The 25,430-nt window shown below is 43.4% G+C and overlaps 1 protein-coding gene across 4 annotated transcripts in view; it reads left to right on the top strand.

Moving 5' to 3' along the window:
• FLI1 (Fli-1 proto-oncogene, ETS transcription factor) overlaps window positions 1–25,430 on the top strand; it is a 115,763-nt gene that overhangs the window by 45,370 nt on the left and 44,963 nt on the right. The window lies entirely within an intron of this gene.

The raw sequence follows: 25,430 nt of genomic DNA on the forward strand, positions 1-25,430 counted from the left end.
AAGAGAAAAGGTAACAGCAGTGTGGGAGCAATTTGGAATGGGTTTTCAGAAGCAATTAAAAATCCAAGGATTGCCATAATGAGTGATTGAAAATAAGGGCTAGAACCTGAGCTGGATTAAACTAACTTCAGTGGAGCTGTGCCAGTGGACCAACCCAGATTTACACCAACAAAGGATCTGGCCCATGGATTCTTCCTAGGGATCTTAGCTGGCTAATTCTGTGTGCAGGCTGGTGGAACAGCTGAGAGAGGTGACCAGTGTCGATAAGAAGATGCTGGAGGAAGCAGAAGTGCATAAAGGGCTATGACTTGGGGAAGACCGAGCAGCAAACTGGATATTGCTGAGGAAAATATAAAAGGAGGATGAGGAAGAGGGAGGCTGAAGTCCAGAAGGGTAACACGCACCAAGTGCAAGCTTGTTTCTTCTCTCTAAGAAAAGGCACAATGGACATGAGCTGAAGATAAGTCAGTGGGAGAAACTAAGCAGGTGAAATCTGCAAAAAATGCTGGTGCAGTTTTGAGTTGCATCTGCCTTTAAGCTCTCAGGTCACTGGGCAGGGATCACAATGATCCCTCTATGTGGCTCTGATATGAAGGCACGTGGCATATTGCATTCGGTTCCAGACACTCCACTCCACAGAGTTTAGAGAAGAGCAGCAAAAAGGACAAGGAGGGGTGGATAAATTGTCTTTTGCGGAAGGACTGAAAGGGCAATAGACATGCTGAATGGGGAGGCAGCCATGTTGCAAACTTTTCAATATTTGGTGTTTTTCTGAAAAACCTGGATTTAATTCTAACTACTGAAGAATCTCAGCATTCACTTAAAAAAGGAAATTTCTAGTCCTCATGCTTGCAGAGGGAAGCAGGAAACCGCCACCCCTAAGGCTAAAAAACAAGCAATTAAATAAAATGAAAATTTAAATTAAAAGCATATTAAATAAAAAGACCCTCTGATTATTATTTTTAAAATCGTATGATTATTAAGCCATTCTCCCCCCATCTGGGGGTCTTATTCATCATCTTTCAATGCTTTGAGCAGTCAGTACTGAATCAGTGATTAAGGGGCACATAAACATTGAAAGATGTTGTAAGGATATAAACACCAAGGATGGAGAGCAAGTGTTTCCCATGGTAGAACAGAGTATAGCTAGTCCTGATAGGCTAAAAGGAAATGAATGGGAGTTTAGACTGCATATCCTAATAGTCTCCCAAAGGTAGTAGAGGGAGTCCCATCACTTTAAAACTAAACCTGACAAAGCCCAAGAAAGATTCTTGTAGGAGACAATCCTGCATTGCCTGGGGAGATGCAGCCAAATAGGTCTTTCTTCTATCTCTACATTTCTATTATTCCTTCCCTCACACAAATGATAATTTGCGGAGGTTGGACTGTGTTATTAATTCATGCTTCAGAACAACAATAGGACACCTGGACTAGCACCTGTCAGAATATGATGCAAATAAGCCCTGTGAATTTAGGCTTGATCAATGCTACCATAATGAAGCGCTAATAGAACTGCTAAGGATTTGAATGGCATTCATACAAACGGGCCATGCTTGGATATTGACTCAATTGCATTAATTAATGCAGCACACACACAAAGAAAGAAACATCGCTTCCATTCACAAAGATCTCCTAATGCTTTGTTGTTGCTGTTTTGTGTTTTAAATGGACAAAAAGGGAGCTTATTATATTTGCAAACAATGAAATGATGGGATGCTCTGATTTATAGATAGAGAAGGAAACTCAGGACCATTGCTGAAAGCTTAAGTTTCAGCAAGATTTCCTTCTGTGTGCTCAGAGAAAAGGTTAAAATTTGTTAATAACAGTCAGAAGCTGTAAGCAGCTCTGGCATCATATGATTGATTTTCTGATTGCTTTTAAATGAGGTTTACAGAAACTGTGCAGCGTACATAATGAAACGAACAACTGTTGAATAGTTTTGTAAAGACAAGGCAGATATGACTGAAGATAACATAAACTGGTGTGACAATGAAGTAATATCTGGCTCTTTGTTTTCTGAGTTAAAATAGGTTGCTTTTTTAAAAAGTTATTTTATCTTTCCTTCTCTATCGCTGGCTGAATTGGAACTGGCCTGCATAGATGACGTTTATCTGCCAGCGAGTTTGGTTTTTAATGCTATCTGGATATTAACTTGTTTTATTATCTCTCTTATCTCTCCTCTGTTGTTTCTATAGTATTTTTATGCCAAGTTGAGAGGTGTATGTGGATTAGCAAAAGTCTATTTCACTTTCCCATTTAGTGCAGAGGCAAGGATGCAGGCAAACAGCATTTTCATCATGCGCCTCACATTGTTCACAGGTTCTGGTCGTGGTGAGAAAGGGCGTAAGTATCTTCTGCTGACTCATCAAACCAGGTGATTCATTATCTCACCCAGATATAAAAGAGATGGGAGAGTTTCTGAATAGAGAGGATCCAAGATGTGGGCTGAGTAGTCCTGAGGGAGGTACTGTAGGAGCTACCCTAGATGGCTTGAGTTGAGTTTATCTTAGTGATTTCTTTGTTGACAGTGCCAAAATCCAGGAAAGGGGTGAATTTTTCACTCTGTGAAGTGTGTAGCTTGTACAGCTGGCAAGGAATGACTTACAGAGACCTATTTGATTTTTTGTTTTATTTTTTGGAGCAGATTTTGCAACAGACACTCCTTTCTCACTCAGTTCCACACCTGTAAATCTGGTGAAGTCAATTGAGTTACTTCAGACTCACACTGGTAGGGCTGAAGGGAGAAATGACTTATCACATCTGTCTTTGGAAAGCATAAAATAAACCCTTTAAAAAGTGGGAGGGGGGAGAAGGATGGGAATGTACAAGTTAGCAGAGAGTACCATGGGTAAAATATATGCAAATCTCCAGCTGACACAAGCTGTGTCCTCTCCCATGAAAAAGTTCATAATAATCTGTGCAGAACATCACTTCAGGATAAACACAATAATGCTATAAATACTCTTAGCCATTTCCTGTTGTTTTTACTGCAGCTTGCGCAGGGTTTTGAGTCTGGGTGAGGGTGTGACCGTGAGCCACATAATGACACACATACTAACCATCCATTCAGCTCCTCTTGCTATTTGCAGCCTGGGTTGGAAGAATAATGGCATTTAAAAAAAAACCCAAAAAAACCAAGTGGATTTTTGCCATTTGGATTGAGGTTAATTCTACAAAACAGGAAATACATCTTTGATGAATTAAGAGGTATTTATTCACTTATTTTTATTGTAAAGGGTTTAGGCCTGTAATCCTGCCAGGGTTACACAGGTGAGTAGTTCCATTGACTTCAGTGGGATGACTCGTGAGTAAAATAGATAGATTATTTAGCCTCCAAATTTAGTTTTAGTTTTGATTTTAAAATATAATGAAGGTTCAACTAAACTTAATAGTAGGAGGTTGATTTGTTTCTTCATTCCATTTAAAAAAAAACTGCTCTGGGAGAAAAAGACAATCATTTTCCTGAATTGTTTGCAGCTGAAATTCAACACCACTGGACATTTTTGTTGAGTGAATTTTGTTTTTACTAATGCATTTGATCCAGAAGTGAAAATGAAACAATCGTGATATTGAGCAATCTAGTTTTTAGTCACTAAACTTCAGTGGAATGTAAAGAAAACAGATAACTGTATTGCCAGAATCACAAGATTATTTTAATAATCCCATGATTTTTAAAACAATCAATTGGGGTTTTTTATTTGCCTTCTGGTTTTTGAAACTTTAGGATGTATTTAGATCATGTTTTCAAGCTTTTTTCCGCAGCCATGAGATCTATAACTTAACTGTATTATTATTTTTAAATGAAAGCTAAACATTTCACATTATCACATGATTCCAGGAACTAGGGCTTCAAGAGAAACACCAAATACCACAAGACTCGTGATAAAATTGTGAGAGTTAGCAACACTCAGGTTAATCTCAAACTCTTTCATGTTAAAGATCTAAAATGTTGTTAGTAACAAAGGTCACTTTGCAAGAATGTAGGAGAACAAGGTTTAAGGCTAGATCCTGCAAAGACATCATCTTGACTTCAGTGGGGCTACCTACATGCCTGGATTAAACACGTGCACTGAGGGCTTATCTAGACTTGCCTCCAAGATTCGGCGGCAGTCGACGGGAGTTACGCAAGCTACGCAAAAAACTTGTGTAACTCCCGTCGACTTCTCTGCTTCTCTTCTGCACGCTGTCTTCATCGCACTGCGCCGATGGGAACCGCGTTCCCATCAACGCAGCGCTACACCACTTGAGAAGGTGGTCTTAATACATCGATTTCTGGATCGACTGAGCAGATCTTCACTGACCGCTCAGCCGATCTAGAGAAGTCGATCTGACGGTGGCGACTTTCCCGCCATCAGTGTAGCCATAGCCTGAATGTTTGCAGGATTGGACCAAAAAAAGTGTTGACAGTGTGTTTTGTGCTGAACAAGAGAAAATTAAAGATGGGATAATGAATATTTGCTTACATGAAGAACGGCAGTAAGTCCCCCTTCAGCAAAGCATTGAAGGGTGAGCTCAGTTTTAAACATGGAACCAGTCCCATCTCAGTTCAGCAAAGCAATTAAGCACAATACTTGCATGCTTTGCGGAATCAGAGCCTGGAAGCACAGCTACTGGTCTATGGGACAAACATTTAAATAACAGAACGTTGCCAAGATGGCATGAAACAGCTGTGTTCTGTACTCTGCCTATCCTATCACTAATGATTATTGCTTCCAAGTTGTGTGTGAATAGAAAGTGTCTCTCCTATGAAATGAACCAGCCCCTTCTAGCTGATCTGTTCACTGATGTAATCTGAATATGCGTCACAGGGGTGGATTTGGTATATTAATTTCACGTGAAAGACAAGGAGGGAGAATGGGAATAACAGGCATAGAGAGAAAAAACCCTGATGGATGGAACAGAAAAGCTTCAGCTAGGGATCTGTGTTTCAGTTCCTAAGTATTCAGTGCTCAACGGCACATGGTATTTATACGAACCAAGTTAATACAGAGGAGGATTTTCAGAGGTATAAAAGGCAGTTCAGGCAGGAGCTGAGTGCCTACTACCTATTTATGCCTCCTCCAGTTGCAATGCATTTACTGCATTGTGGTCCAGTAGTGAAGACCCTTAACTGGGATTCGAGAGACATGGGCTCTAACCACTGCTTTACTATATGATATTAGGCAAGCCATATGAATGTTGTGCATTTTACTTGCCCTATCAGTAAAAACTGGGATAATGACACTGACCTCCTTTGTAAAGGTCTTTGAGAGCTACGGGTAGAAAGCCCAATATAAATGCTAAGTATTAATATGGGAAATAAAGGAAGCGAACACTTTTGATATGCCTAATACACAGGATCATTCACAATTTCTTTAATTACATTAGAATTGCTTTCTTGCCTATGCATTCTGTGGTGCCAGATACAACATTGTGGCAGCCTTGAATGACTCATGTGGAATGAGGGGTTGGCTATAGATGGCCACAAGTCTGATATCATACAGATATCTTGATAGGCAACTGTGATGGGAGTGGGTACTACACAAATGCATAGGGGAGATCTTGGTTCCATGGAATTTAATAGCAAATCTGCCAATTTTGTGGAGAGAGAGAGAGAGGACTGTGAGACTCTTTGATCTTGTAGATTCAGATTTGGGTTTATTACTGTTTGTTTGTGCTGTGGTAGCTCCTAAATGCCCCTGTCAAGGATTGGGGGCCCCTTGTGCTAGGTGCTGTACAAACACAGAACAAGAAGACAGCACCAGCCTTGAAGAGTTTAAAATCTAATCATAAAACGAGAGACAAGAGGCAAATACAACAAACAAAGCCAGGGGAGGGGGAGGCACAAGGAAATAGCGTGAAGACTGTCTGAGGTATGTGATGAGCAGTGCACACATTTTAAACATCTCGAGTTCTAACCTTTTTTTTTTAAATGATGATTTCATAATTTTTATATAGAGAAGAGAATACAAGGCTCAGATTATTTGTATACTGAGTGATGGGGCAGAAGGGAAGGAATGAGGGTAAAACAGTAAATGATGCACAATAATCGGTGACCATTCTATCATTGCTACCTCTAGATTTCAGCTTCAAGGAATGGAAACTTTGTGTCTTTACAGGAGCAAGATCCATTGGGCTCTGGGATCATTTTTTATCCTGAATTTTGGATATTTTGAAAACTCCCAGAACTCTGGGATATGGAATTGAACACTTCCTTCCTCCACACTTTTGACTATCTTGTCTAGGTAGCTTGGAGCAGGGACTGTCTCTTAGGCCATGTTTACACTACAAAATTAAGGCAACCTAACTTACATTGGCATACAAGATATACAAGATATATTAGAAATGGAAAAGGTACAGAGAAGGGTAAAAAAAATGATTAAGGGTATGGAACAACTTCTGTAGGAGGAGAGATTAAAAAGACTGGGACTTTTCATCTTGGAAAAGAGACGACTAAGGGGATATGATAGAGGTCTATAATATTGTGACTGGCATGGAGAAAGTAAATAAAGAAGTGTTATTTACTCCTTCATCTAACACAAGAACGAGGGAGCACCCAATGAAACTAATAGGCATCAAGTTTAAAACAAACAAAAGGAAATACTTCACACACTATACAGCCAACCTGTGGAACTGGTTGCCAGGGGATGTCGTGAAGGACAAAACTATAACGGGGTTTGAAAAAGAACTAGGTAAGTTCATGGAGGATAGGTCCATGAGTGGCTATTAGCCAAGATGGTCAGGGATGCAACCCCCTGGTCTTGGTGTCCCTACCCTGTGATTTCCAGAAGCTGGGACTGGATGACAGAGGATGGATCATTAGATGATGCCTGTCCTGTTCATTCCCTCAGAAGCACCTGGCATTGGACACTGCCAGAAAGCAGAATATGGGGCTAGATGGACCATTGGTGTGACCCAATGTGGCCATTCTTATATCCTTACCCAAAGTCACCCATCAGCAGGCTGGGATTAGAACTCAGGTCACCTGAGCCTCAGTCCAGTGCTCTAGCCAGTTTCAATAGTAACAATAATTATCATTATTATACCTACAGTCCTTACTCAACCTCAACAGCAGTTTTGGTGCCTTGAAATCACACAAGGAATTTACAGGTGCAGACAAAGCACTTGAGACACCCAGAGACTGTTTTCAGCCGGTTCCAAAACACTATGGGGATTGCCACTGAAAGGTTCATTTCAAGGAGATTTGGAGGACCAGGGTAGAGTGTAGGACAGTAGGGCTGTTGTTGTTCAGGTTGGCAGGCTCACTGATGCTAAGCTGCATTGGTGGCCTGCTGGCTAGAAACTAATCAGTTGAATCATTCTCCTCTAATTCAGGCCAGTCTGTGACTGGTACCCAATGGAGCGGACTGCAGCCAGCTTTTTCCTCTAGGGTTTTCTCTTTGTCCTCTTGTGGGACCTGGGCAAATGCTTTGAGTAGCTACTGTACTGCTGCTTCTGCTGGGTTTAAAAGCCAGTCTGCTGACTCTTCCCACTAATCGGGCTGTGTAGCCACTCAGGCAGTCTACTACTGATCAGCTGTGCTCGCTAGTTACCTGGAGACTGGCTCTACTGCAGGCCTCAATTCCTGACACTCCATTCCCCATAGGTAACCTGGGATACTAGCACTGTCCTGCCCCACAGGGGTGTTGAAAGGATAAATCCATTAAAGCTGGTGAGGCACTGTGATGCTATGGTAATGGAGGCCCTATAAGTACATAAGACAGGGAGATATTCACGAATGCAGAGCACATGGCAGTCAAAAAAAAAAAAAAAAAAAGACTCTCCTTGACTTCGATGGGCTTTGAATCAGCCTTCACTGCAACCGGTGAAAACCGGTTTAGTATTCACACGCAAAACCCGACATTTCGGCAAAGAAGTTGAACACGGGTAAAATGTCACCATTTCCACCAGCAACATGCATCATTATGCAGTGAAATTCCATAGGGGAGGGGGAGAATTCAGCCGTTTAAAAATGTATATAATGCAGAGAGGAATCCAGCATTTTCACAGAAAAACACTTACTGCTGGCACAGTTCTAGTTTTCTGATGATGGCAAAACTGCCTTTCGTTATCACCCAAAATGCTTGACAAGATGCTGTGGCTGGTTTGCAACCATGGAAATGGTGATTCTTCAGCACTGTGTTTCCTAGAGGTGAAAGATGCTCTTCATCTCACTGGCAAATTAGAGCCCAGTATTTGTAGTCCTTGCATGTCTGAAGTCCCCACTTTCTTCAAAGTACAGCTGAAACAGAAGCTACGGGCTTAATGCAAAAATTATTGGTGAGGTTCTCTGGCCTGTCCCATGCAGGAGGTTAGGCTAGATGATCGCAATGGTCCCTTCTGGCCTGGAATCTGTTAATGGGAGTTGGGCAGCTGTAAGGAGTGCAGGCTCAGAGCTGTCTTCCTCTCTTCCGGCCTTGCTCCTGTTGAAGTCAATAGCAAAGTGTGTAGGTATTGACTGTGTAGGGAGCATGGTTGAGGCTAAGATTTTCAAAAGGTGCATAAGGGAGTTAGGGACCCCAGTTTTGTGGGATTTAGGCATCTGATTCTCTCATGCTGCTTTAAAATCCAGCCAACCAATACACATTCTCTCCAGCATTGTATGTGACTTTCTAGTTAGTTACTAGAAGTTCCCACTTTAGCAGAGGGCCTGTGAACATAGCTGCCTCTCTTTAAGGGTGGCTCGGCTCAGTCAGAATTAGGAGGGGGCCTGTTTTATAGGCCGGTAAAGCTGATTGATTTATTAGAGCAGAAATCTCTGCTAGCTCCCAACACAGGTTATTCTCCAAGTGCAAACTCTATTTCACTTCACACACGCACAACACGGCCAAAGTGCCTGTGTTATGAATAGGCCCCTTTGTTAGCTGGCGAATCGACAAGACAGACTGTTTAGTTCATGTCTGTGCATTAGAAAGGAGGACGGGGGTCTGCGAGACAGATGTGGCCTTTAATTGCATGGAAATATTAGAAGATCGTTAAGCCATTTTTGACAGGTTTCCCTCTTGCTGAGGGAGCAGAGCACTGTTCCAGAAGAGCTGTGGGGAGCAGCCCTGTCCTGCCTGCCTCATAAAAAGGACCCCATTCTAGTCCATCGCCCCACTATTGAATAAAACAAAGCGTTTAGCCATAAGCCTCCCTCTCCTGCCACAGCCGCAGAGCTGACGCTGCATCTGAGAAAGAAACCTCCTCAAATTGCATCTGATAAAGGGCTTTTCGTCACTGTTTGGGGGACTAGCCATGTCAGAGATAAGATGAGGCATATCAGCTCTGCTGAGAACATGGATCTGCACTGAGTGGCCTGCTTCTTATTTGTATTAACATGATCCGAGTCCATGAACCTCTTCAGCAAATACTCAAGGAGATGAAAAATGAGCTACAATCACCCTCTGAAAACTTCACAAGCCACTGCTCTAGAGACAGCCCTCTTTCCTACAGGCAGACTAGACATTGGTCTGAGCAGGACTCCTGGGTTCCATTTTCAGATTTGCTACAGACCTACTGGGTGACATTTGGCAAGACACTTTGCCACTGTGCCTCGGTCCCCGCCTCTGTAAAATAGGGATAGCAATGCTTAGCCACATTTGTGCTTTGAGAGCCTCAAATGAAAGGCACTATAAAAGAGCAAAGTATTGCTGACTGATTTTCTTTGTTTCTCTGGATCTTGGAGACGTTCTCATGAAAACAAGGATCCTGGCTGCTTAAAACTTAACACTCATCAAGCAGCAGCTACCGATCCTCACAACGCACCTGGAGTTAAGTGCCACACATGGGATTTTCAGCCGCTCTCAATATTGGCCTGACTCTTCTCCAGCTGAGTCAATAAGAGCTTTGCTATTGACTTCACTGAGAGCAGTTAGGCCAAAGTTGAGCCCACCACCATCATTGTCATTTCATGGTTTCATAGAGTTCAAGGGTAGTCTGCTAAACTTTACCCAGATAACCTCTGTGTCTCACGACTGGCATCTGGAGAAGAAGAGGAGGAGGAAGATTTGGTCTGACTCAAGTCTTTGGGCTCAATACAGGGTAAGTGATTTCTCTGAGGGTAGGTCATGACTGCAAAGTGAAGGTGCAGTTATAGCTCACATCTAGCTAGCATGGGAAACAATAGCCACAAAGACACGGCAACACAGGCTAGAACCCAAGTATGTACCCAGGGTCCCTGGTAGGCTTGTACTCTGTTTGCTACCCCAAGCACAAGACTGTACTACCATGTCTTCACTGCTGTCATTAGCTAGATTCAAGCTAGCACAGTATGCACATCTATCCTACGGTCACACCTTCACCTTGCGGTCAAGACGTACCTTAAACCCATAGATGTGGGTCAATGTTAGCACTGGGATTTGAGCTCAGAGACTTCTGGCTCCTAGCCGTTGGCTGTGCTCAGCTCTTTTATGTTTTGCCTGTAGTGAAAGGTTTGAAAGTGCTTGTCATGAGCTCTTTTATGTTCTCTGGTACTCAGGCCTGCATCACCATGGATGGGGGAACAGGAGCTGCGGTAGAAGAATCCATTGGCTATTGCTTGTGTGGAAAACTAGCTGTGAGAGAAGGTGTTTGTTTTTTTTTTTGGTTTTTTTGAGATGTGCAATGCAGCAATGAGATGCCATCTATCTGAGCTTCGAATCAGGGCTTTTCTCAGTACAGGGCTGATAAAGCCAACAGGCTCACAGATATCACTGTCAACGTTAGCAGATAAGAGGTTTTTTTGCAAGTTTGTTGCCCCGCATCCTACCAGAATAGAATTTGGTTTTATCAAGCAGCTTTGCCTGAGGATAACACTTTGCATTTCTGTGATCTCTTTCTACCAAAGATCTCAGAATGCCTTACAAACATTAAGTATCAGAGCACCACTGGGGAGGAATGCACAGTAAGTACTTGGAAACTGACACATGGAGACATTACATGACTTGGCTTGAGTAACACAGTTGGAAATAGAACCCAGGTCTTCTGATTCCCAAACCCTCTGCTCTAACCATTGGGCTGTGGGGGATAGTGCAGAAGCAGCAGATGTGATATATCTTGATTTTAGTAAGACATTTAACACAGTGTCATATGACAGTCTCATAACCAAACTAGGAAAAGACAGTCTAGATGTCATTACTATAAGATGAGTGCACCCCTGGTTGAGAGACCATACTCAAACAATAGTTGCCAATGGTTCGCTGTCAGACTGGGAGGACATATCTAATGGTGTCCCCCAGGAGTCAGGTTGGATCCTGCACTGTTCAACATTTCCTTTATGACTTGGTTAATGGAGTGGAGAGTACGCTTAGAAAATTTGCAGATGACATCAAGCTGGGAAGAGTTGCAAGCATTTTGGAGAACAGGATTAGAATTCAAAACTGCCTTGACAAATTGGAGAATTGGTCTGAAATCAACAAGATGAAATTCAAAAAAGAGAAGTGCAAAGTATTTCACTTTGGAAGGAAAAATCAAATGCACAATTATAAAATGGGGACTAACTGGCTAGGTGGTAGTACTGCTGAAAAGGATCTGGGGGTTGTAGTAGATCACAAATTGAATGTGAGTTAACAAGATGATGCAGTTGCAAACCATGCTAATATCATTCTGGAGTGCATTAACAGGAGTGTCATATGTACAACACAGCTGATAAGGCAGTGTGAGGCCAGTTCTGGGTGCCACACTTGAAGAAAGATGTGGACAAATTGGAGAGAGTCCACAGGAGAGCAACAAAAATGATAAAAAGGTTTATCAAACCTGACCTCTGAGGAAAGGTTAAAAAAACTGGGCGTGTTTAGTCTTCAGAAAATTAGTTTGAGGGGGGACCTGATAACAGTCTTCAAATATGTCTTCAAATATGTTTAAGTGTTCAAATATGTTACAAAGAGGACTGTGATCAATTGTTCTCCATGCCCACTGAAGGTAGGACAAGAAGTAATGGGCTTAATCCGCAGTGAGGTTAGATATTAGGAAAAACTTTCTAACTATGGGGGTAGTTAAGCTCTGGAATAGGCTTCCAAGGGAGCTTGTGGAATCCCCATCATTGGATGTTTTTTAAGAACAGGTTCGACAGACACCTGTCAGGAATGGTCTAACTTTATATGATCTTGCCTCAGCACTGGAAGCTGGACTAGATGACTTCTTGTGGTCCCTTTCAACCCTACATTTCTAAAGTATTCTTCAACTGACTTCAGTAAATTTACAACAAGGGTGGTTTTGGCCCTATATTCCCAGTCAGTGAGGCCTTATCTACACTATAAATGTTTTGCTAGTATAACCTCTACTCTAGATGGAGTTTATGCCCACAGAAGGAGTTTTTCTGTCATCCTACTAAAACCATCACACTAGCTCTGTCAACAGGAGCACTCTTCTGTCAGCATAGCTGTATCTACACTGGGAGTTTTGACTGTACATTTATAGTGACTAATTTTTTCACACACATGGCGGACATAGCTTTGTAGTGTAGACCTGGCCACAGCTGAGTGCTCTAACAGCATACGTGAAATAGCAGCACTTATGTATTTAGCAGTAGTGCGTAGGATGTTAGAAGCTGTTTTATTGACACAGTGTTTGTCAGGATATGAGGTTCCATCCTTCCTGAAGGTCCCATGCGAATCTCTGGGTTGTCGCTAGGAAGTAAGTTAGTTTATCACTTCGATCAATCCCCTCTTGTGTTGCAATGTTGGGTTTGGGTCATAGCCCAAGTCTTTGGGTGGGATTTGAACCCCTAGCAGTCTGTCTCACAAAAACCATACAGCCCACTGAGCCATGCTGGTACCTGGCTGTTGCCTGCAGATTAGAACACTAATGACTCTTTGTAGAGAAATTAGATCCATCAAAAAATCCCTGGGAACTTTCAGTGCTTTAAGCCAGGTCTTCCTGTTCAAATATCTCAATTGAGATTGACAAAGAAAATACCTCGGTATAATCCTGCTGAGCTGTTTTGCTTGGAATGCCCTGAGCAGGCTTGTTCACAGAAATCGCTGCTTTTCCTTTAGGCGTATGTGGAGACAAGCTCCATCAGTGGAGCCACAGGGGCTGGGGCTGGCGTGCAAGGAAAACACAGATGAATGCCATCCCAGTTGGGCAGCAGCTTTCAATTGCGCTGCCAAGTGGGGGAGACCAAGATGAGAACTAGAGAAGGAGCCAGCAGAAGCTGGGCACGCTGCAGAGGGCATCAATGCATGGCTTTCATAAACACCCCTGATGGGCAGTCCTGATGTCAATCCTTGCCTTCTCTCCTGGAGAAAGGAGCATCCAGCTTTGGCAGCCAAGATCAGTGTGTGAGGGAGAGGCTGGTGAAAATTCAGAGGATCCTGAAGTGTGGAAAATAGGCCATTTTAGCTCAGAGGTTTATTGTTTGTGTCACAGTAGCACCTAGAAAATGCTCGATTGTCTACTGTCCTGCTGGTGAAACCAACCATTTTGGATCATCTGTTGATTCCATAGCACTGATTCAAGTCAGAAAGGATCGTTTGCTGATTATTAAAGGCCATTAGAATTAGACACAGCAACGGAACCCCAGGGGTGCAGAGTAAAAGACAGCCCTGGCACCGAGGAACTCACAGTCTAAACAGACACAACAAAGAAAGTGGGGGGAGGAAGAAAGGATCATTATCCCCATTTTACAGATGGGCCAGTGTGTCACAGAGATTGAGTAACTTCCTAAGGTCAAACAGGAAGTCTGTGGCAGAGCTGGGAAGTGATTGCAGAGCCTGGCCCAGTGAGTCTGTGGAGGAAGCCCACGTTCATTGTGCAGATGGGCTCTAGGGAGTACAAAAGTGTCCATTGGCACATCCAGTTTTAAGCATCGACCTATCTATCTGAGGTGTCTTAGGTACTTGCCTGACCTCACCACCATGGTATCTGAGCACCTCACAGTCCTTAACATATTTATCTACACAACACCCCTGTGGGGCAGGGCAGTGCTATAGTCCCATTTTACAGATGGGGAACTGAGGCACAGAGAGGCTAAGTGACTCACTCAATGTCACGCAGGAAGTCTGTGAAAGAGGAGGGACTCTTGCAAATGACACTCCATGTGTAAATATCCATAAAAATACAGAGAGGCGCAAAAAAGAATAAAATGAACTAGAGACTAAGAATGAAAGAGAAATGAGAGAAAAGAATGAAAGCATGAATAAGAGCCAAAGAAAGAGGGAAAATGAAGAAAAGCAGATAAAGGGCAACAAATAAAGAAGGGTGCAAGATTGTAATGAGAGCAGGGAATGCAGATGATGGAGTGAGTGAGAAAGAGCAAGTGAGAGACAGAGAAAGCAGGAGCACAATCCAGGAAACAGTCTCCATCTAGGGGAGCAATGTGAAAGGCAAAGAGGGTCAGGTGATGTTATCTTGGGCGAGCTCGCCATTCACATGCTAGTATATACATTTTAGATGTTGCTTTTGTGAGACCTTTCCTTGCTGATCCAGTGTCTTAGGTCTTTTCTATGCAAACACTGGCCCCTAGTTTAGTTAAACCAGATTAATTTACTTGGTTTAGAAATGACTTACAATGAGTTAGCTAAAGTTGGGAAGGAGTTGCCCCATGCCAGTATGTGTGTGGATAAACCCTTGCGTGCATGTGTGCATCCAGATGCAGTGGCTGCTGCTTAGCCCTTCCCAGGCACATCAGGTCTGCGTGTCTCCACCAGGAATGGGAAAGAAGAGCAGTGGAGTTCAGCACATTGTGTTGTTAACTGAGCCTGTTGGCTGGCTGGTCCCTCTGCCACCTGAGGTACTTTGTCAAGATTAAGGTTGCAACGTTAAAGTGGTCCAAGGGAGTTAGGCACCCAATTCCCATCAAACATGAATGGACATCTAACTCCCTAATAGCTCTTTTAAAAATCTCAGCCTTAGGGGTTTTCTATCCCATTGAGGAAGGGTTCCTGGCTAGAAGGCAGGTGAGTGTCTGTGCCTCAGACTCCATTTGAACATGCACTTGGATGCATTAAGACTGCATTTCAGCTTACTGCAGCTGATGAATATACCAAGCTGGATAACGTGCAGTGCAGAGCTAAGGGACAGTGGATAGCTACAAGCCCAGAGCCATCCCCACTTTCCCATTTCCATGCTTTGCATTACGGAGCTTGACAATAAGCACCAGCAACCAGCCTGCCAGCTTCTTGTGGTTCTTCTTCCATTGCTGTGCCTAATTCTAACAGCCGCTAACAATGGGCAAATGATCCTGTCTAACTGGAGTCAATGGATGATCCAAAACAACCGCTGTTACCAGCAGTGCAGTAGATAATGAAAGACTGGCAGGTGTAGCCATTGCTGCTTAATGCCTCTTCACTTCCAAACTCATCCAAAGAGAGGAGCTGGCTAGAGATTGGCCTGGACTGAAAAGGTGGATCCAAGCACATGATGAACTTCACAGGTCCTCAGAATCTGAACATCGATCTGCATCCAAATGACACACATGGGCCATGCCATAACTCTAAAGGCAAACAAGCTCAAAGCCCTGGATGTATGAAATCCCAATCCAGTTCTGTCCTTGGAGCCATCGGTTGAACTTCTGCAGATCCAGGGGCTAACAGCAGACCTCTCTAAGTCACCCTCTGTTTGCCATAAAGGGATAGGATCTGAAAAGATGACTTGAACCTGTGCTACCTATGGCTGATTGTCATTCGTTTTGTTTCGTTTGGGCTGCACTTTACATTTCTAAGCACTCTCCATGTAGGCAGAGTTCAGTAGTTTTCAGAGTTGCTGCCACCTGTTTCCCGAGGAGACACACACACGGTGCTCTCTTCTGGAGACTTTACTTTGATTCTTTCACGCTGTTGTTTTTCCTTAGTCTGGAATAAGTCATCGGGGGCTGAACGTGCACATTTTGTTTTTTGTGGATGGAAACATAACAGCACCCGGCGATCGTTTCCTGGTGGGCTTCCTGCGATTGTGATGGGAATGTTGTCAGAGAACAAAACAGGATACGATCACAGTGTTTGTGAATGTAACTGGGACAATGGTATCATAGTTAAATAATGAATGGATGTTATGGGTCAGAGCTTCAGTTTGGATAAGCCCTCATAATTGTAATGGTTCTCGTAACGACACAACCCTCTTTTGGGTCTGAAACACTGCGCTTGAAATCTTATGAGAACAGACATATTTGCCAGATTTCTGAAACTCTGGCGCATAGAAACCAAGGTGAGAATTGTGATATACAGAGCTATCCAAGGGCTATGATTTTGTTTTTTAACTCCTGTGCCTTTAAACTTCTGCTAAACTGATCTGCTATCACCAGATCTTTCATGCCCTTTTCCAATGCAGCATGTTACAGAGGATGTGCACACACGCACATGGCCACTATGCTCTCTAATGACAACTTCCCCCTGCCCCCATCTAAAATAAGTAATTCACATTGAAAGTATCATGGAAAACAAAACAAGAGCATCCTTAGAAATATAGATAGATCGATCGATAGCCTCAGTTTCTAGTCTGGCAGGAAATATCACCAGAGATGCTTTTTATTTCCAGTCCTGATAAAAATGTGGAAGCTGCCACAAAAGAATGAAATAATGGAATTGAAAGTTAACTGAATTTATTTGAACCAAAGTTTCAGTTTGCATTGAGGGGGATAGTTTGAGGTGCTTCTTAGCTTCTCCAGATGGAGGTTTCCTTTTCTAGGCACTGTACAAGCAGAAGACTTAGGACTTGATGATTATTCTTAGCTGAATGTTGGCTCATGCTGCAAACCGCTGATCTGAATTTTGGAATGGAAAGCAACCCAGGCTGCTAGAGAGGGCATAAGGGTTGACAAAGGGTGCATCAGGAGAAAGCAAAGGTCACTGCAAAGTTTGTGTGGAAAAGCATATTACTTCAGGAGAGACGTTTGGGTTTGCTAGGAAATCATCTTGCAATCCTCTAAGAGTCTTCAGCAGAACAGGCCATAAAAAAAACCCTAAAACAGTTATAGAAGTGTATATGTGTATGCTTATTTATATCCATGGGCCTCTGTTACTAATACAAATGCTTAAAGGAAATCACACAATTATTTCACAGAGGTGAGATAAAAATGACCAAAAAGGAAGGTGGATGTACACCTCTAGTGAGTGCCTGCGTTCCCAGGGACAGAAGGGCTGAGGGTCAATTCAGTGGCAATATAAATAATGTGAGTTGGTCAGAGAAATGTGTGTGTAGGTGGCAAAGGCAGAATAATTTGCACTAATTTGGCAGCACAGGTGAATTCATTAGTCTCGGATAGTTCCATTTCAATGAACCTTTGAGTGAATCCTGGCCCTGTTCCAGTCAATGGCAAAACTGCTAATGACTTCAACGGGGCCAGGGTTTCACCCCAAAAATTCAGCATACAGTGTTAATCCCCACAACATTTGCAGATGAATTTTACACCAGAGGAACCCTGGATCATGTATTTAAGAGAGCCAGGAGTACAGTAACAGCACAGACATATGGAACTGTCAGTATAGCCCATTAGATAAGGTTTATGTGGGGACTGATGGATTCTGCGTAGCAATTGATAATGGCTATTCAAATGATTAGCATATCTGTTCAGCTCAGAAGTTTAAGTTCTCTTAGAATTTAGAACGGTTGTTACAAGAGAGCTGAGTTTCCACTCCCCAGTTATCAGTGAGTGGTATGGAGCCCTGATTCGAGAAAGCAATACTATTTAGGACAGTATTTAAGCACATGCCTAACTCAAGTCCCCTAAGCACTTGTTTAAGTTAAATGTTTGCATAGGAGCTATCCTGAACTGGGATGAGCACATCTTTAAGTACTTGCTTAAATCAGGGCCCTTGTGGATGTGAGCTATGATTAATTCAGTGCATATTTTAGTGGCTTCATCTCTGTTCCAATGTATCTTATCTTAGAGCTGGGGGAGAGAGGAAATGGTGAATTTCAAACAATTTTCAATTAAAAAAAGGGAACACATTTTTTGGCAAATTTTTTGGTGAAAAAAATGTCCCCATTTTCTTATCATCCCTAATTTCAGGATATTCTTGCTATTAAGAATCCTCTGGATTTTGAATCAATCTTCTGCCTTCTTTGCTTTTCCTCTTTACAGAAGTTATTAGGTTATGATTTCACCTTTCCTAAATTTTCTCCATTTTCACCTGTAAAGAAATGAGGTCTTGTTTGGGGATTATCTCAAGATTAAGCACTGTCATTTCAAGAGTTCTTCTCATAATGGAAAGTAAAACTAAAGGCAGTAGAACCAGGTGGATTGATCATGAGCCTGGGCACTGGGAATTCCTGAGCTGTATTCTTGGTTATGTCACTGCCTAGCTATGTGACTTTGATCAAATCTCTCATCGTCTTGTGCCTAGTTTTCTCCATTTTTACAGTGGAGAATAATTGACCTGATCTTCAGAGGTGCTCAACACCTACAAATCTCACTGAAATCAATGGAAGCTGAGAGTTTCAGGGGTCCAGTACTTTTGAAAGTTTGAAATAATACTTGCCTACCTCCAGAGCATTTTAAAGTTATCTTAAAATAAGAACATAAGAACGGCCATACAGGTCAGACCAACAGTCCATCTAGCCCAGTATCCTGTCTCCTGACAGCGGCCAATGCCAGGTACTTCAGAGGGAATGAACAGGCCAGGTGATCAATTTCTATTTTGAATACTGTTACATTTAAAATGATGATTGACCTAATCTAGTCTAACCCCCATGTGTAGATGGAGAAACTGAGGCATAGAGCACCTAATGCACTTCAGTCAGATTGTGAACCCCTCGCTCTAACAGTGAGCAGTTCCTCACTGGAGCAGTGCCAGGCTTCACAGTGACTGTTCTAGTGAGTAACTGCTCACCAGGGCAAGTCTGGGGCTCACAGCTGGTGGCCCTTGCTAAGTAATCAGTGGGCAGCAAGTCAATGGTGGAGCCAAGAGTAGACCCCAGGTGCCTGATTCTCCATCCTTCTGCACCTTGTGTAGTATGAGTGTAGAACCGGGCCAGATGATGGTCTAGGTATCAGAGGATAGGGCCCCAGGTCCTGGAGTCATGTAATAATATCACAGTGTCAGCTTTCATTTAAAAACAATGTTCCTAGCCCTCATGCATACAAAGAAAAGCTTGGAAGCATGAACCAAGCTGCCTAAATCTGCAGAGGGCCTGAAACAATAGCTCCAAGAGGAGTGAACTGCCCCATTCAGCTTACTCCTGAAACCTGCTGCCATCCCCAAGAAGGGGCGGGACCAGACAATGCAGGACAGTGCTATGGCATGGAGTGGGGACTTGGAGGCATCAAATGATGTGCCTAGGGCTGTGGATTGTCTTAATTCTGCCCTGGTGTAAAGTGCTACCAAAGCAGAATGGCTTCACACCCACTTTACACTGGTATAAATAAACACATACGGCGCAGAGCAATGGAGAATCAAACCTCCAGTGACTCCCAGCTTTGTACTTTCATTACTTCACCTCTATAACTGCTTTCTTTTAGCGGCAGTCAAGCAAAGTCAGGGCTAAGTAGCTATGCCTTAAACTGGGCTCTGAAGGCCAAAAAGTTAGGATTGTAGTTATTAGTATCAATAAAAGTCTCATGATTGCCATTTTCCGGGGGAGTTATGTAGGTTCCCTGCACAACACACTGAACATGCAACTTGTAGCGGAGGTGGAGTAGTGTGGACAAAGCTCAAGAAAGCCCATATCCTGGTTTTGGTTCCAATAAGCTTCCAGTCCTTCAGTGAATTATCCAAGCCTTCTGCTTCTGCCCACCTGTGGAGGAAATATTTTGTAGCCTTAGATCTGGTTTTTAAAATGGCTAAGGATTTTGTGGAGTAAGGGTGTGGGGAGACTGGAATGATTTTAGACCCCACTCTGGTTTAGAGGTATGAGGATCTTTGGTTTTGGTTCGGTGCATTACAAAGATAGGGGCATTTGGAATCTGAAACTAGGCTTTGATGTGAGGCATTGCCAACGTTCAGTGGTTTCCAGATCCTAGAGATTACTATTTATATTCCAGTAATCCCATTGTGCTAGGCACATACATACACTGTAAGCGACAATCCCTGCCTCAAAGATCTCACAATTTGAATAGACCAGACAGACAAAAGGTGGGAGGGAAAACAGAGGCATGGAGAAGAGATGTAACTGACCAAAGGTCACACACCAGGTCAGTGGCAGAGTTGAGAATAGCATCCAGCTTTCCTGACTCTCCACTCAGGATCTTATCCACTAGACCCCACTTCATCAGATTTGATTATGGACTCATTTCTACTGCATTTTAAACTGATCTTGGTCTCCATCACTCAAAAGCCTGATGGTATCTCACTCTCACTAGCGTAAGTGATTGGCAGCAGAAGTGCTGAGTCTTGGAACTGCAATTCCTGAGACCATTATTTATATTTAAGGAATAGATCCCCTGTGTTAATTACAAGCCATGTGCAAGGTCATCTGCTGTGGGCACCGCCTTTGGCTCCTTTAGGCCCTGGCAGGGGGAGGGGGACAAATCTGTAATATGCTCTTTGCAAAGAAGTACAGGAGTGATCCCCAATACTGCAGAGATGGAGAAAGCAAAACATTTGATTGCAATTCCCCTCTCTGGAGAGTGAAGAAATGTTTCCGTGCATTGCACGGTGGTTTGCGTTCAGCATTTTTTCCTCTGATGAAGTAAGCCTTTGTGGCAGGAGGATGAACCTTTGATCATTAGCGATGCCCTTTAAATGTGGTTATGGTCAGAAAAGTGACTGTACAGAGCACAAAGTCAATATTCAGTGCAGGTGCATCACTGAGGCCTGGAGAGAGCCATCATTGTAGACACAGGACTTATACTGGGGGTTAGAAGACTGATTACTGTCACATTATGGTCTCTGGTTCTCATGGCAGTCTGAGTTCAGCCAAAGCCGGGAAACCCAGACCACCTTGTGAACTTTCCTTCCTTTGACTCACATTGGGAGAAGAAGCTTCTGAACTTGGGGAGAGGAGGCTTTGTCCAAGCTGAACCATGTAAGATTTGAGCGGATTCTGCCAAAGAGCCTGTCCCGAGATGAGCTCTTTCAGTGTAAACGGCTCATTGTTAGACAGGCACCATCACTATTTTGGGGGCCTCAAATGCAAGGATGTTTACGTGGATGGGTCAATCTTAGAACTTTCAGAGGAGCGACCCACCCAAGTCCTGGCCACTTGTGGCCTGTCTCCACTACAGAGTTAACTCAGACTCTTACTCAGGTGCTTCCATTAGCCCCGCTCCTGTCCACACACACAATCCTCTCTCTGATTTTGGTGGTGCTTCAAACCACGCTAGCTGGCCTGGCTGGGGACATAGGCTAGAACTCTTTCTGCTTTCACTCAGGCTGGAACCTGGCCACTTTGCAGGGAAGACCTAAGCTAAATTACACAAGTGCTGATAGCCCTCCAACGCCATCCCACAATTCCCCCCAAGTACTCTGAAGGACAGAGAAGTTCTCCCATAATTCACCGGGAAAGAATAATACAGTGGCTCAGCTTAGCACAAAGAACTATGGGATGTGCCCACCTAACAATGCACTTCTCCCTTTCAATGGAAGAAGCTATCCTTCACTTCCTCTCTTAGTGTCAGGGGTGCAGAATGGATGCTGTGATTCTTCCCAGAAGCAACTGCATTTCAGCAGCTGAGGAATAGTTACTATTCACAGCAATACTCCATATTAATCAGCCACCCAAGACACCAACATAAATTGCTTGTCAAGGAGACATGGGTTGTTGTAAATTCAAAGCTGGATAATACAACCTGGGAGAATTTGGGGGTATTGGAAAGAGATTGCTTAAAAAAAGTTGGTGTTTATTGAAGCTATCCTGTTCTCTGCATAAGCCATACAACAGACATCGGCATGTAGCCAAATTTTCAAAAGTGGCCATTCCAAATGTTGGAGGCCTCAGTTTTTGGAAACCCAACCTGAGATAATTTTCAGAGGTGCTGAATACCAGCGGCTCTGCTGACTCCAGCTGAAGTTTTGTGTGCTCAGCAATTCTTAAAAACAAGTCTCGCATGTCTTCAATTGGATATCCCCAAAATGGAGGCACCTACACTTTTGAAAATGCTGGCCTTCACCCATAACATACTGTTGGATCCACAGGATCAAAGTCAGAATAGGGTCAAATCCTGAAGTTCTCACTCAGTCTCAGGCAAAACTCTCATTTGAAGTCGCTAGATGTTTTGTCTGAGAAAGGACTGTGGATTTTGCCTCCTAGGAACACAAGCAATAATCATCTGACATTTCTACTGCTCTGTTCGTTCTTCAGGATCCAGAGGTGTTTTGTCAACTCCATACGGGATCACTTCACTAGAAGCAGCAGCAATAGGCCTCCTTCTCGGGCAGGCAGCTGTATGGCACATGGGATCCTTGAGAAGACAGGGATTGGTTTTTGCAGGAGACTGAGTGTGCCTGTGGCATTCTCTGAGCTGCTGTAGATGGGACTCGCTGCATTATGCCGGGAATGTGATTAAAAACTGGAAAAGCCAAAGCCAGCGTATTCCCAGAGGCACTATAATGTAATGTATAGGCCAGAGTAATAAACACAAGACCCTTTTCTCGGACTCACTCAGGCCAGCTCAAGGACAAAGCTCAGGATACAACAGTGAAGAGTGGAACTCTGATCAGCTGAGGCTTGTTTAGTTACATTGTGTTAGCACCTTTAACACCCCTCAGGGGTTTCCCAGTTTCCCAGCCACCACAAACTCCATGTAACTCTAGATTCCAGTGGGATGCAACATTTGCCTGCTGGTGTCCATCTGAGCTGTTGATCTCTTCATTAACCAGAGCTGAAGCCAAACTCTTCCCGATCAGGTTAGGCCCCTAGAAATTGAATCTGGCCACATGTTCCTAGCTAGAGGAGTCATTTAGTGACTGCTCCAGAGGGAATGAACTAAACATCAGCCTTCCCTGACCTGGGACTATCAGTTTAGATCCAGCAAGGTCAACCGACCCCTTTATTCTTCCAAGGGGTTCCAGATTGTTTACAGGGCTTGGATCTGTCAGATGAGACCTTTAGAAGATGAGCTACTGCAGTCTGTCCATGGAAGTTAAAGACCCCATAATACTGGCCGTCCCTCTGTATTTATGCTGAGCCATAGATGCCACAGCGAGGCCTGTGGGAGACATGCCCTTCGCTCCCCTACTAGACATCTAGCCATATTCGTTTGGTGTTTGCATGTGTAACCCAGTGGTGAGCTGTTCCTGAGCTACTGTGCATGAGTTCTACAGCTGCATCTAAGGAGGCTTGTGGTAAGAGCTCGTGATTTTAGCTCTGGAGATCCCCTGGTTCCATGCCCAGTGTGTCAGCCAAAATGGCAGCTGTCGCATATACATTTCTTCTCCTCTGTGCCATGCAACTGAGGGGAAAGGAGTATCCTGAGTCTATACGCATTCAATCAGTAAAGTGTGTAACATTTGGAGGAAGCTGCTGTATGAGTGCAAGAGCATTGTTATAGCTATGTGTTGTAATGAACTCTGATCAGTCCTGTAGACAACTCCCTGAACAGGAGATTCATTTCTTCTTTCACAGAAGTGTTTGCTTGCCTTGAATTTTCAGCTTTTCACCAGAAAACTGAAATCCTCCAAACTGAACATTTTGGGGAATTTGGCCAAAAAAAGGAATCAGTTTTTTGATGAAAAATCAAAGTTTTCTGCTGAAAATTGACAAAAAGAATATTTTTCTCCGTTCGTGTCAGTATTTTCTCTGGGGGGAGGAAGGAATCCATTTTCCAACCAGCTCCATTGCCAAGTGCATGTGGTACAGGGGGCAGAATTCACCTCAGGTTCTCTTCCAAGCAGCAGGCAGAACACCAGAACCCGGGGGAGAAGGAGTTAAGGCTCACATTGATATAGACAGATTCCCGGCCTACCGCCTCTCATGACCCCCTTTGACTTTAGCTACGCACATTGTGGGGCTGCACAGCCATGACAACCTTTTACACTGTGCTTTGGCGTGCATGACTCTTGCCTGTAATTGGGCACTGGATGTTCAGGGTTCACCTAGAGCCTCCTGCCATAAAGGGAAACCCCCAGAGTTTTGTGTTGAGATGAACCAAGGAGGCCAATGAAGGCTACTTCCTGCCTCTGTCATTTCAGAATCCCTGTCTGACACACCCTGGCTTCAGAAAGCAGATACTAGACCAGTAACCACATCCTCGCTGGCAATGAAAAGGCCTACTCTTTGCTTTAAGAAAAAGACACTAGCAATGTCAGCAAAGGGTCTGGTTTTATTAAGCCTTTGCAAGGTCTCATGGGGATGGGAATGGGGATTTCCAACATATTCAATGTCCATGGACTAGCAATAGGCACAGATGCATCTGCCGGAATCTCTAAGACAAACCATAGTTTGGGGATGGGCAAGACTGAATTCCTGAATCTTACTGGGGAGATTTCTGGCAAAAATCTGATTGGTCCTTGTGAAAGTATTTTCTAGGGGCATCATTAATCCCCCAAGTGTTCTGGAATTAGTACAATAAATGAGCGAAGGGGCTCTTTATAAAGATACAAACCTACCTGCTAAAGGCAGCTAGAAAACTAAGTGTGTTTTACCAGGTTCCTTTCAATTGCAGCTTTGGCATGGGGTGAAGGATCTGGTCTTTGTTGTTAAGGGACAGTAGGACACTATAGCACAGAGAAAACTGCCCAGAAATGACTGATCATGCTGGCCATTGTCTCATTGTTTACTTGTACTCCTCTGTTGTCTCTTGTCTTATGCTTAGATGGTAAGCCACTTGGGGCAGGGACTGTATTTTTGTTCTGTGTTTGTACAGTGTCTAGCATAATGGGGTCCTGGTCCATGCTTGGGGCTCTTAGGTGCTACAGAAATACAGATAATGAATAATAATAATAACAACAGTAGAAGCCACTTGAAAAATTATTAGGTCAAATACTTCTTGATTTCAAGGGGACTTAAGCACGTTTAAAGTAAAGCACATGCTTAAGGTCTCTGCTCAGCTCGGGCCTTAGTTAGGCAAACTATAATGTTGGGCTGAAAAGACTTATCCACCTTTTCTAAGTGCTTTGAGATCTGCAGCTGGAAAAGCATTGGCACTTTAATTTGTGATATAGCAGCTTATGCTCCTAGCTCTGAAGTCCCCGGTTTAGCTGTCAGCCAAGAGGGCAGCCATTGCCCATGCACGGCTAACTTAACTACGTGAAGAACATGCAGACACTGTCAGGTGGGCTTTGAATGAGGCAGGAATCTGCCACAGGCTCTTATAGCTTAGCATGCACCATTTATAAACTCCAGGCATGTAAATGCAAGGAAATGGACGGTCAGAAACTTTTTGTCAAATTTAGGAATTTCAGCAAAAAAGAAAAGAGAAAAAAAATTCCTGGTTTTCAAGTCGGTCTACAGGTGTATAGTTAGATACATCATCAGCCCTACTTCTCCCACATAATAAACAAATCATTCTTATTGGATGTGAAGTAACTTGTGCTTCATCACACCACAACCACCTCCGCTCTGACCCGTAATGCAGGCTACTCCTTCAGCAGTGATCTCAAAATTATAAACACCACACGAAACTTTTTAAAAAAGAGATATGACAATTATGTAGACTTTTCAAATGACGCATTCGA

The sequence above is a fragment of the Emydura macquarii genome, unplaced genomic scaffold (assembly GCF_026122565.2).
Source record: "Emydura macquarii macquarii isolate MOO-44397 ecotype Brisbane River unplaced genomic scaffold, CSIRO-AGI_Emac_v2 contig_312, whole genome shotgun sequence".
NCBI lineage: Eukaryota > Metazoa > Chordata > Testudines > Chelidae > Emydura > Emydura macquarii.